The 14,273-nt window shown below is 33.7% G+C and overlaps 1 long non-coding RNA gene across 1 annotated transcript; it reads left to right on the top strand.

Annotated features, from left to right (window-relative positions):
* Positions 1–11,710: 11,710 nt before the first annotated feature.
* On the top strand, positions 11,711–13,848 carry LOC127842410 (uncharacterized). Its single transcript, XR_008031615.1, has 4 exons — positions 11,711–11,912; positions 12,137–12,218; positions 12,679–12,801; positions 13,184–13,848. It is a non-coding gene; the product is annotated as an uncharacterized LOC127842410 (long non-coding RNA).
* The last annotated feature ends 425 nt before the right edge of the window (positions 13,849–14,273 follow it).

The following is a 14,273-nucleotide window of genomic DNA, read 5'->3' as shown; positions in this document are numbered from 1 at the left end:
CAGCTGTTTATGGCTTAATTAGGGACAAATGACAGGAAATACACAAGTGGATTAAAACTGTAAGGGGCTCATTTTTATTAAAAATCGTGTCTAGCCAGCCAGCTGGGGGGGCTTTAGCCCCCTAGCCCCCTAGCCCCCCACCTAAATACGCCTCTGATAAGGGTGCCATCTTATAATTGTCATGGTACTAAGGAAGTACCTGATATACAATTACATTGCCTTTATTTTGTTGTTAAGCAGTGTTTTTTTATGGCAATTTCGGGGCTGATATTCGGCCCCATTCCCCTCAAAAAAGAGTATATATTTTTCCCCACTTTCGTTTTTTTTTTAATAAACAACTGTCGTATGATAAATATAACTCAATTGTTTTTTTCATAAACAACTAACAAAGTATATAACAATAATTAATATGATTAATATGATTTTCTATTATTATAAAGAGTCATATTAAATTAGTTTTTCCCAAATCAGTGGACTTTTCACATTAATTGCTTTTTTTTTTACAAATGTTAATATTAATGGCCGTGAAAAGGCCTGATGTGTCAATATTTGTTGATAAAAACATTCCAATATGGTACATTTTATTGAAAAAAAAAATGCTCAAATTTGCCATTTCATCGATTTTAAAAATCCCAATTACCAGGGTAGACTCAAATTGGCTTGGAAAACTGAGACTGTGAATGACGGCTGAACTGTCTGAAACTAATGTTGAAAAAATCATAGATATATCTTCAAGAAAAAGGACAGAGACATTCAGCTGTGAATATTACATTCATACATACATGTGTATTCATATAATAAATATCATTACATATAAAAGAGTAAATTTTTTAATTTCTTCTTTTCCTAAAAAACGACGCGTTTTTCCCCTTTGGACGGGCCCCACCACCATTCCCCTATAGGTGAAAAAAAACACTGTTAAGACATGGAATGTTTAATTAAAAGTCTAACTTTTCTTGGGAATGTTTTTATTAGAATAAAAAGTCAATGAACTCTGAATAGTGACTGAATATGCTTGTAAACAGGTTATATGCTTATTGAAATAAAAAACAAATAACTACTGAATATGCTTGTAAACAGGTTATATGCTTATTGAAATAAAAAACAAAATAACTACTTAAACTATCTATGTATTTTCTGATCAAAAGTGTTATTTATATTTATTTTAAGAATAAACATCAAAATTCTAAATGTTTTGTAGAATGTGTGCATTTTATCCAGTAATCCCATAATACCAGTTTTTGGTTAAAAACCAATAGCATTATAATAAAAGTTTTCAACCCCTTGTTCCGAAATAAAAATCATTAAAAAATATGCGGAGTAATTCATTTAAACAAACAGAAAATGCATTCTGAAACCCTTATTAGGAGTCCTGCAATCATTAACTTTAACTTTAAAAAAATCATTGGTTCATGCTAACAATTGTAAAATATTGCAACCAATCCATGAATGATGTAAATATGCCATGACATTGGAATAACGTATATCCTGATCAGACTAGAATATTTAATATACCCATTGTCTGTTATTAAAAATAGTAACATAGGTTACAACTCAAATTTCTCACTTTGTTTAAACTTATTATAATTTGTAAATTATCAACTGGTAGGAGAGAAACATACATTCATGTTTGTTCTCCCTTTCTTCTGTTTGAATCACATTCTGAAGAAGTACATGTATTTGAACTTAAGTAAACTACTTTATAATTTTAACAAAGGAAATTAAAGCAAATTTTGTCGCAGAATTTTATTTTATTTTGTATACCCTCTTGCTATACCATTCGACCCTAACATATTGACTGATTATATTCATAAATGTAGCAATATTTGTATGTTTCTTATTGGCTTTTGTGGTCTTGTGCTTCATTTAAATAAAAAAGCCTGTCTGGTAAGAGTGGTACAATTGTGTAGTAAAATATAACACCCTGATGCCTGTGATGTTAATCAAGATTAAAGGTAGAGGTAAATATTACTCTTAGAGGGATTTGCAGGACTGTTATACACTTAGAAGCATGATGATGATCATACATTGTTTAACACCTTTAAATGATCTACGTAAATTGATGTGGGGGCGCTGCATAAAACAACAATCAGGTCTTGTGTTCGCTGCATAATACAACTAAATAAGGTAAACATGTTCGCCGCATAATACAAATACATGTAAATGAGACCAACGTGTTCACTGCATAAAACAACAATAAGGTCATTGTGTTCGCTACATAATACAACTAAATCATGGCAATCCATCCCTTGACAAAGAAATTAGTTTTTACAGTAATGTATGCAATTGATTTTGCGTTCATTTGCTGTGCTTGTTGATATCCGAGTTTTTCAAATGGCAGCGTTATATGTTCCCTTTGATATATTGCTCAAGAGCTAAAAGGTTACAACATTGCAGGGCATAGACCTCATTTTTGTAAGTTAATACATGTTAATTATCCAAAAACTACTTCATTACATTTCTACTGTATTTATTGTTTTTAACAACAAATACATACATCTGGAGCAGTTAGGCAAAACTTCTCTGTCATACGAAATAAATATAAACAACCAATAATAAACATTCTTAAGGTAATTGTATTAAAATGCGCAGACATGTTATATTGTAGATAATTGTATAACCTTAATGTTGCCTTGCTAGGCTTTTCTTGTAAGAATGAATGTGGCTGTCCCACTTGTGTTTTCTGATTCGCACTGTTTGTATTAACCCTAAGCTATGAATAAAAAGAACAATTTTTAGCAATTATCTGATATGACTGTAAAGTGGTTTACTCGTTATCGTGTTTAATTTGGTTGTAGTTGTATGCATGAACTAGGATGTACATGATTGTAATACTTAGCTATCTATTATCCACAGTCAACATTTAAGCATGCCCTTCTGTTTACCAGATAAGCTTGACGCTCCTCACCAGTGGTTATTTCCATTGATCACAATAATAATAAGTGACAGCAAAATGTGTCATGTTCTAAAATTAATATATTTATGAGTAGACCAAAAATATTGTGTATGCCTGTGCATTGACTGATTTGGGAGGTACATATTGATTGACCCATCCTTCCATCTCTACACTGTGAACACAAATCTTTCTTACTTCCATGGATTTTGTACACTACCAACACACCCATATCAATCTTACTGCACGTTGCTGTTGACGCTCACCTACTTTTGGTTTAGACTAATCCAGAGTCCAATCTCTTGTAGGCTAAGAGCTTATATAGGCTGAGAGCTTGTATATTAGCTTTATTGCTGAATAAATGTTGTTGTTGTTGTTGTTGTTTATCCCTTTACCACTTAGATACGTATTTTGACGCATTTGTATTCCCTCAGAAAGTTAAATTTAAATAAAGACCTATCTTACTAGATGCAAAGGCTTCATTTCAAACTCTTAAATACTGATTAGCAGCAAACAGCATAAAACCTGAACAGCCTATGAGTTACTCACAGGCTGTTCTGGTTTTATGCTGTTTTCACATAGCCATTGTTACATTGCTTTGAGTGGGAAAGGGTTAACTTAAATTTATGCATTCCATCTAACAACATTTTCGCTTTCTACAATGCTTAACCACTGACATGGATGGTTTCTATGAACACTGTTAATAAACTAAAATCACCTGCTTCATCTTGACTATGACATTGACCAACTTTGGTACTTAAACTCAGAAGGTCTAAATTTTGGTTACACCAAATTTACCCATCTTTAGTTTCTCCTTGAAATTTAAACCTCATTTTGTAGTTAGATTTTTCACTCTGGCCTAGTTCTTGGTTGATTATACCCTACCAAACAAAGTTGAGCTTGTCTGTTGGTCAGTCGGTCGATCTGTCGGTGGGTCGGTCTGTCGCTCCGTATTAAGTGTCCGCTCTCTGATTAAAGTTGTTTTCATCCGATCTTCACCAAACTTGGTCAGATGAAATAACTTGGTGATGTCTAGGTCAAGTTCGAATAAGGCTCATGCCGGGTCAAAAACTGGGGTCAGGGGTTCGCTTAGTGCGTTTTAAACATTGAGCATGGTGTCCGCTCTCTAATTCAAGTAGTTTTCATCTGATCTTTACCACACTTGGTCAGAAGTTGTATCTAGATAATGTGTAGATCAAATTCAAACATGGGCAATGCTGGGTCAAAAACTAGATCACGGGGTCACTTAGTGCCTTTTAAACATTGAGCATGGTGTCCACTTTTTTTGTTAAGACAACATGCAGATATTCTGTTTCAATGCGTCATGTGGGGTATTCGTCACGTCTGTGACAAAGCTCTAGTTATAATTGTCATTATTCAAGCTCCTTGTATTGCCTAACGTTTTATTTCAATTTGCTGTCCAGTCATTGTTTTTTGTCTGTCTGTTTGAGAGTAACCATCAATGATATATTTGATCTTGCATCAATTATGATTATGAAGAGCTTTGTTTCATGCAAGGGCATTGTATTTTGACAATTGCTTGGATATCCTATATACCTGACTTTATTATGCCCCCCTTCGAAGAAGAGGGGGTATATTGTTTTGCACATGTCAGTTGGTCGGTCCGTCTGTCGGTCCATCCACCAGATGGTTTCCGGATGAAGGCCTGGGATCATGAAACTTCATAGGTACATAAATCATGACTGGCAGATGACCCCTATTGATTTTCAGGTCACTAGGTCAAAGATCAAGGTCACAATGACTCGAAATAGTAAAATGGTTTCCGGATGATAACTCAATAATGCTTACACATAGGATCATGAAACTTCATTGGAACATTGATCATGACTGGCAGATGACCCCTATTGATTTTCAGGTCATAAGGTTAAAGGTCAAGGTCACAATGACTCAAAACAGTAAAATGGTTTCATGTTGATAACTCTATCTATAAGAATAATTAGGCCTGAGATCATGACACTTCATAGATACATTGATTATGACTGGCAGATTACCCCTATCATTTTCAGGTAACTAGATCAAAGGTCACAGTGACAAAAAACGTATTCACACAATGGCTGCCACTACAACTGACAGCCCATATGGGGGGCATGCATGTTTTACAAACAGCCCTTGTTTTAAATTTGACATTGACCTCAAACTTAACAAGCACTTCTTTGGGGTCTAACTGTGATGTCACTGACCATGTCATATTACAATGTATTTTAATGTTTAATAACAAGCAATAATGAGGAGTGTGTGACAACCACTTCTGGGTAATTAGTCACCATCTGTGAGAAACATGACCGCTCTCATTCGATACAGCAGCATAACAAACAACAAAATAATGCTCATTGCTTACTAAAAGTGATTTTTTATGTCAGATCAGGCATCTAGATCTTTAAGAATTAAATGCAAACACTACTGTCATATCAAAATAGCAGAATTTAAAGCTTGTACACAGATGCTCAATACTACATGAACAATTTTACAGAAAACCATTTATTCATGCTTTTGGGTTTATGACATATTCAAACATTTTGATTTCCCAATAAATGATATTTAATTATATGTGTACATTTTTTAAAATAGATAATAATAATAAATATTATTACAAAAAAGTTTTTGTGGAGTTGTTTCGAAGTGGTCTGTGTTAAACGAAGACAGATAATAATTGACACACATTGGTTTCAGCGTGTTCAATAAATTGAAACAATATATTCCCGAAAGAATATATAACATTATACAGGCTTTTTCCGTCATATGCCACGGGTCCGAAATTCGGCCCCATTCCCAATGCAAATCTTGCTGTTTTTTTCCCAATTGAAAAAAAAAATTACCAATTAAAAAAAATAAAATAAAAAAAATTCTCCTTAAAATATATAAGTTGACCTGATGGATGATCCAGTGTAGAAAATAGAAAGTATTGCATAATTAAATTATCTGTTGCCTTGAATTTGTTTTAAAAACTGTAAAATATGTTAATGATTATTTAAGACTTTCCTTATTTTCCTCAAAAGACGGCGCTTCACGCGATTTTTTTCACCTAAAAAAATGCCAAGCCTTTTCCCCAAATTCAGATTAAAAAACCTGCACTTATCACACATGTTCATAATATTTTGTAAAACTTTAATAATAAGTTATCCAAATAGTCGTTATATACCAGTTAACGGCTTCATTGAAATATAAGAAACACTATTTACATGCGATAATTTTTTCCCAATTAAGCCAATTTTGCGATTATTTTTTTTCCCAAAATGGGGGTTTTCACGACGCGAAATTCCCAAAATTCCAGTGTGGCGTTTTCCCAAAATGGAGCGGAAAAGCCTGACATAGGCAAGTGTTATATGGTGTACACCAAATGCAGTGATTTTTTTACCTGCGCGTCCTGCGTACTGGACTCACTAAAACCTCTGGGGATGCAACGTTTTGAATGATGCGAGTCCAAAAAATGCATTGAAATTTCTAAAGAAATAATAACATTTAATATTTAAACTCATTCTTTCAATTCAGGGACTCATAGATTTGCAAGTTATTGAGTCCAAGGACTCAAATGAGAAAATTTGTAAAAATAATACTGCAAATGTCTATTGTAAATGATAATATTTAATCTCCTTATTATTTATATACATTATAAAAAATATTACAATTATTTTTGTGTTTGTGAACAAAATAATATGATCATAGCTTTCACCTACATAGTCCTGATGATGATGATGTCGATGATGAAGATAATGATGATGATGATGTAGATGATGATGATGATGGCGGGGATGATGTTGATGATGATGAGGAGGAGGAGAATGAGAAGCGTGATGATGAGGATAATGATAATGGTGAAGGTAGTGGTGGTGGTGATGATGATGGAGATGATGATGTTGATGATGATGATGATAAGGAGGATGAAGAGGATGATGATGATGATGCTTCTGCTGCTGTTGCTGCTGCTGCTGATGATGAAGACAGCGATGACAATAATAATGATGATGATGACTATGACAATGATGATGAAGAAGAATAAGAAGATGATGATGATGATTATGATGTTGATTATGATGTTGTTGTTGATGATGATGATGATGATGATGATGATGATGATGATGATGATGATGATGATGATGGTGATGGTAGTGGTGGTGGTGATAATGATGATGATGATGATGATGATGGTGATGATGGTTATGATGGTGATGATGATGATGATGATGATGATGATGATGATGATGATGATGATGATGATGATCATGATCATGATGATGATCATGATCATGATCATGATGATGATCATGATCATGATGATCATGATAATCATGATGATGATGATGATGATGATAATGATGGTGACCCTACTAAAACTCTATGTGCATAAGCATCCTATCGTTACGGATGTATGATTTTATTGTTCGCTAGCACACAATGTAGTCAACTGACCACATCTAAAATTTTAAATCAAACTTTTGACTCATAAGGGAGATATTCAAGTTTGAAAAGTGTTGCGTTAGAAAAGTCTCTAAGTGTATACTATTCCAATGAGCCAATATTGTACAATTCATGCACATTTCTGGAAATTCCTGACTGAAAGGATCATGATTAATGGCAATCTGCAGAAATTTAGAGGTACATGTATATGAGTCACCACTTATATATAAGATATGACCTGCATGCACACCTGATATTAATCACATATGTGTGAGACCAGCATTTAGATTGCAGAAATATTAGTTACTTTCAGCTTGAACATAATTAAATGGCCAAAATAAGCTTAGTAACAAAGTGCAACAATACAAAAACATAATTTCACAATTTTAAAAAGTTTATGTCGTGAGTAGTTTTTTTAAACAATTGTAATCAGTTTGTCACTCAATTCTTTACAATTTTGAAATGTTTGTGACTTTTTTCATAAATTGATCGTCTAACTTCTTTTTTACAAAATTGGAAAGAAAGCCCTGCATTGTGATAGTAAATTATTATTGAAGACTTTTCAAGCCGTTCAGTTCAGTAAAACGTGCCTCCTTAAATGCTCCATTTAATAGACATTTGGCAAACATATCGTTTTTAGCTCATCTATTTTAAAAAAAAGAGCTATTGTCATCACCTGAGCGTCGGGGTCTGCATCGGCGTCCGGTTAAGTTTTGTGTTTAGGTCTGCTTGATTCCCAAAATACATGTATCAAAGCTATTGCTTTCATACTTGCAACACTTACTACTAATTATCATAGGGGGAATGTGCAGGCAAAGTAATGTAACTCTGACTGGCATTTTCACAGAATTACCCCTGCGAAGATTTGTTCTAGAAATTGGAACGGTTCTGGAACTGTTCTAGAATATCAAGAACAGTTCTAGAATGTTCCATATTCGCGTTCTAGAACTTATGTTCTGGAATTGTTCCAGAACTGTTTTCTAGAATAATTCCAGACATTTGTGGAACAAGGCTTAGTTCTGAAACTGTTCCAATAATATACAAGAACATTTTTAGAACATTTCTAGAACAAAATAAGTTCAAGAAATTTCTAAAAATGTTCTAAACTGTAGTTCTAGAACACATTTAGAACTCTTTAAGAACCAGTAAGTTCTACAAACATTCTAGTGGGGAATAAGAACACATATAGAACAGGTCTAGAACCAAAGTCTACAATTGTCCTACATTTGTTCTTCATATTTAAAATAAACTAGTTCAGACAATGATAATTTGACTTCTTTCAAATTATATTTCAAAACAATTTTCACATTGAAACTTTGCTTGCTGTGGTGTCTGCAAGATATTGCTGTCATATCATGAGATATATATATATATCATACACAAACAGAGGACTAATGTTAAGGAGGAGTGTTTGTTGATAGGTCTGGGATACTTTGTATTATTTCTAATCTTAAAACATTATGTGGGTACTCACTAGAAACAACTTTACGAGGCACTCCTAATGAGTATCCAAACATAAGCTTTTATGGAGAACTGGAGAAAATTATCCCTGAAATACCAAAAAGTACTTCTCCTTTAAGTCCTTACATGATCTTCTGCTACACACATACATATACATGTATATAATTGACTATAATTTGTCACCAAATTACACATTATTTAATTTTTTTTTACTGTATCTGTTCGGAATTCTGCATACTTAGTGTCTTCTGAATTTGCATGTAATCTTGTGTCAATTAAAACACTAGGACTTCACAGAGTTCCTCAACATTCACCATCACAAGAATCTCAGAGAACTAAACTGGAATTAGGTGACTAACTACAGGAGCTTCTGGTAACTGTAATGGGTGGATTTCATCCATCTTTTTCATAACATTATTCAGATATTTGTGTAGTTTTCTACATTAAATCTGTCTCCAATAGTGTGTAGAACGTGGCACTGGAAGTGTTTCATCATCAAAATACAGTTTCTTCACACGCTTCAGTGGACCTGGAAAAAAGACATATGAATGTATATTTTGAAACAAATATAAACTCTTTAACTCATTAACAGGTTTATAATTACAGAAACTTAATTCACAAGCAAATGATTGTGGTTTACAAAAATCAACATGTTCAAACAAAATTAAATTCTGTACAGTATCAGGTTGTTTTGCTCCCAAGTAGTTTCCTTTCCCCTAGTTGTTTTGCCTCCCAAGTAGTTACCACGGCCATTCTACCTCATGTGTGAGCCACACTACCAAGTGTGTAACTACTTCTGGAAGGCAACATAATTCGGACAAAATAACACTTGTTTTTTTCGTTTTATGTAAACCAAGTGTTTTCTTCTGTAATGATGTTTTAGAAATATGCTTTTCTTAAGTTAAAATTTCAGTAATTAACCTTATTCAGTCAGGCATTCCAGAATACATGGGTGTAAAGGTGACCAATGTCATTTTACTCTTGCATGTTATTAATGTTAATTTCACAAATTTTTAGATTATTTAATGTTTTGCCAAGTCTCGTCTTCTTGTAGTCATCGATAGATTAAAGTCTCATAATAAACTATTCCCGGGCCTCAAGAAGTTATTTTAGTGAGCATCACAGGTCTATAATCCCAGCCTGAAGTTGCGTGCAATGAGACTTTCAATGTAAACATTGAGCATTGTTAAATACTGAAATCACTTGCCTAACTTGCAGTGTAATCTTCAAAAAAATAAGCATTGGTGTTTATGTGGTTTAAAAAAATGATAACCAGTTATAAAACAGAAAAAAAATGCGTCCATTTGCCTTATACTCGCCCTTCAGCAAATGGACCATTTATGAATTGTAATAACAGCTGTATTAAGAATAGTGTTCGACCCACAATACACGTTGACTTACTTAACCCGTGTTTCGAAGTGTACAGTTAAGTCCGGTAATCTTGCGCGTCCGTTAATCTTGCGCACTTCGCATTTGCGAATCTCGCAGACGACGAATGGTTTTCTTTAGTGATGAAAGATGGAATTTCACATTTTAAAGAATTAACGGATTTAAAAGTTACGTATTCCATGCAAAATTAAATTCGATCATTACATTTAAACACCGGTTACGTCATCCCTATACATGGTAAACACTGGCCTTCTTACGAAAACTTCAAAATGAATCACAAATTCCCTGCAGTCTTTAGCGTTTTCATACTTTAAATTAAGAATTCATAAATCCAATGTGTAATTAAGCATTCCATTGCACAATATCCGATCAGTTATGGTATTTTTTGCCATGAAAATATATCGCATCAGAAGACATAGTCATCATTTCCTGCCATTCTGTCAAACCAATTTGGTATGATCTCCGCATGCGCAATGGCCTAGTTTTGATATTTTCTGTACACTATGGAAGCATGATCGTGGTATCAAACCTGTTATGGTTTTTTTTTCACGCATACCGGTACTTTTTTATTACGTTGTTGTAATTGTCCACTATTATTAGTGATTATATATTTTTTGATTTGTAGTGAACAAAAACTGCACTAGAAATCCACATTTAATTTCAATGGTTTTGCAAACTGATTTTTAAAATATTTTTCTGGAATGTTTTTTGTCAATAATTGGACACCATATGTCTACAATTTTGCCTAAACGAGGTCATTATACAAAGTGCGCAAGATTACCGGACACTGTGATAGTTTGAAAATGAGGTGAGTCATGTTTGTTTTGAAATCAAATCGGACAATTCTTCACTGAATTAATCAGATATTTTTGTGTTAATAAGCACATGAACTTATAATTTTCATAATAAATTTAGATATTATGTTGCCAATTTATAAAAGAACATGTTTTTAAAACAATTGACCCTTAACTGCGCAAGATTACCGGACAGCATCGTAAGAACTCTCTGTCTGGTTGATTATTCTTTATTACATATCAAGCACTGGTACTTACCATTTTCCGATACATGAAGATGGTTTTCCTTTCGATGTGTCGTTTAACTTAACATGAAGATATGAATTTAGTAAGGAGGGATTAATTTTAAGTTGGAAAATTAAATTCCAAAGCTTATTTCAGCACCGCATCATACGGGTCTCTGAAAATCTACCCAGCCTAACCCCAAATGTAAGAGATAATTTCATTGGCCAAAATTCACAAAACAGAGCTGACTGGTTTTTATTTTATTTACGTAGACTGTCAGCGGAGCAGCATTAACGAAAAACAGTCGGGTGCATATAAGCGCGCTTTTTTTAAATGGCAGACGTTATTTTCTTGTTCAATCGCGTATGAGCTTTATCGAACCACAAAATGTAGTCGCACCCAAAATAGATGTTGCTCACTACCAGAAGGGAGATCTCATCAAAGCCACTTACCAAAAACAAACATACGATGCGGTGATCAGTGAAATCCATCGTAAGTAAATTCGTTTGATAGCCAAACTTTTTGGTACCAATCTAAAAGGTTCTTGAATGGGGCGAACACTTTTTTATGACTGAAAGCGTTAAGCCCGCCTCGTCACTAATGTTAATAAATTCCTGTCGGAGAATACCGCAAAATGATATTTCAGTTCGCTCAACGCGGACCTATTTGACGAGGCGGTGTCTCGGTTAACAATGTCCCCTAAAAATGTCCATATTTCAATCGCCGTAGAGCAAGTATATTTCACTTACTGTTTATAACACTGTGTATTGATAAAAAACACAAAGTATTGAAATAAATCAATATTAAAGTTAAGGGGTCTTCCTGATCATTGTTAAACAATTTGTTGTAAATAGTACAGGTTCGGGCAATCATATTTTCGGATAACGAAAAATAATCTTGTAAATAAATATATTGTCATAATAATAATATTAAAATTTGTATATACTGTTGATTACAGATGACGAGGTTTCTCTTGAAGCAAGCAAAGCGACCGCCTAAGCATGCTTTCGAGGCAACTTAAGATAGGAAAAAAACTCAAGGTAGGTATTATTTTCAAGGCATGTTCACAGTTCAGTGACAGGCAGGCAGTCCAAAATTACAGGCTTTAATATTTATGAATGTGAGTTGGACACTTAAATGAGACTCAAGAAATTCAATTTGCCTCCATTGAATAAGTGTTATTATAAGTATTTTTTTTATCAGTTGGTCAACACTGCCTATAGATATATGATTTTTTCCCTGTTATAAATGAAACATGAACACATTGTTCACAGTTATCCAATTTCACACTCACTCACTAGCCAGGGGTGAGTGAATTTATTTGAAAAAAAAATCTGATGAACAAACGTTCGATAACATTAGCTAATTGTTTGTATGAGTAACTACTCAGTCTAGCCAGAATTTCCAAATGTGAAATTTGATGGTCTAAAACAAAGTATTCATGATTGCATGACACAATGCTCAAGTTTGGTTTTCAACACATTTCATGAATGATTTTAGAGTTCAGTGATCAAACACCAACAGAGCCTCGTGATAAGTTGCCTGTAAAGAGGAGCATGAACCCATCAGATGCCTCCGAAGATATTGACCTGACGAACAATGCTGCAAAGCAAAATCTCAGTAGTATGTTGGTTGTCTAATACTTTTTATTTTAATCCCTTAGAAATATATAAAATCCAGTATTTAATGCGTTCAAATCATAAAAACCTGCAACAGTGTCTTGAATATATTGCGTTCGTATTTAAGTTGGTGCTGAATGTCAAATTGTGTTATCCATCACCAGTTTACTTACAAGGTTTGCTGTATTGAAGCATTCTCAATTTGAAAATACTAATGTTGTGATCAAATGTGTAATTATTTGTTTGAATACTTTGATAATAAGTACACTCAATATTGACTAAATAAAAAGACGTTATGTCTATATTTGTAATACTGTCCAGCTGGATCATTTAGACTTCTTGTTTAGTTTAAGATGTGACTACATTTGTTATCTAAATGATTTCAGAGCAAAGTGCTCAAACACCTACAGAGCCTCGTGACAAGTTGCTTGTACACAGAAGAGCCTGATCCCATCAGATGCCTCCGAAGAGATTGAAAAGAACTGTTTACGGACATTTTCAGAACTGTTTTAGAACATTTGTTCCAGACTTATTTGAAGCAACCCTTCGAAACTGTTCTAAACATTTCTAGAATTGTACTGGAACACACCGGCTAGAACTGTTCTGTAATCATACTGAAAATGTTCTAGAATTATTCTGGAACAGTTGTTGAACGTTAAATGAGAAAAAAATTCTAGAACAATTCTATAACAGTTCTGGAAATTTATTCAAGAAAAATTCTGGAATAGTTCTAGAACGATAGTTCAAGAATTGTTCTAGAACAGTTGTTGAACGTTAAATGAGAAAAATTTCTAGAACAATTCTATAACAGTTCTGGAAATTTATTCAAGAAAAATTCTGGAATAGTTCTAGAACGCTAGTTCAAGAATTGTTCTAGAACAAACCTTCAGAACTGTTTCAGAACAAATTGTTCTAGAAATTATTCTCATTTAACGTTCAACAACTGTTCTAAATCGTTCTAGAGCATTTTAAGGATGATTCCAGAACACTTCTAGTCATTAGTTCCAGTACAATTCTAGAAATGTTATAGAACAGTTCTAACAATCTTCGCAGGGGTAGGACCCCTTTTATACTTAGAAAATTGAACATTTGGTTAAGTTTTGTGTTTAGATCCACTTTATTCCTAAAGTATCAAAGCCAGGGAATAATCTACATGTGCGTCCCACGTCTATGACGCACAAATATCGAAATAGATGCATTGTTTTGAAATATGTGCGTCCACTCGGACGCATTGCTGAACTGTATCTGTTAACGCATACGCAAATCACGATAAGTACAAACCATCTTATGTACGAGTCAAGAGTGTAGCAATGAAGGCTGAGTTTAACCGAATGAGGCTTGAAGACTCCAACAAGTCTTTTGATTGGCTCTAGTTGAGCCGCTGCTGTATAATACAAACCAATTAAAATCAATCTTTTAAATAGAATGTGTTATGATATTTTCTAGAGTCCCCTGATAAAAACCTGTTTTAACTTT

This window comes from Dreissena polymorpha, chromosome 8 (assembly GCF_020536995.1).
Source record: "Dreissena polymorpha isolate Duluth1 chromosome 8, UMN_Dpol_1.0, whole genome shotgun sequence".
Lineage (NCBI taxonomy): Eukaryota > Metazoa > Mollusca > Bivalvia > Myida > Dreissenidae > Dreissena > Dreissena polymorpha.
The sequence above is the reverse complement of the archived record's forward strand: the minus strand, read 5'-3'. Positions and strand labels throughout refer to the sequence as shown.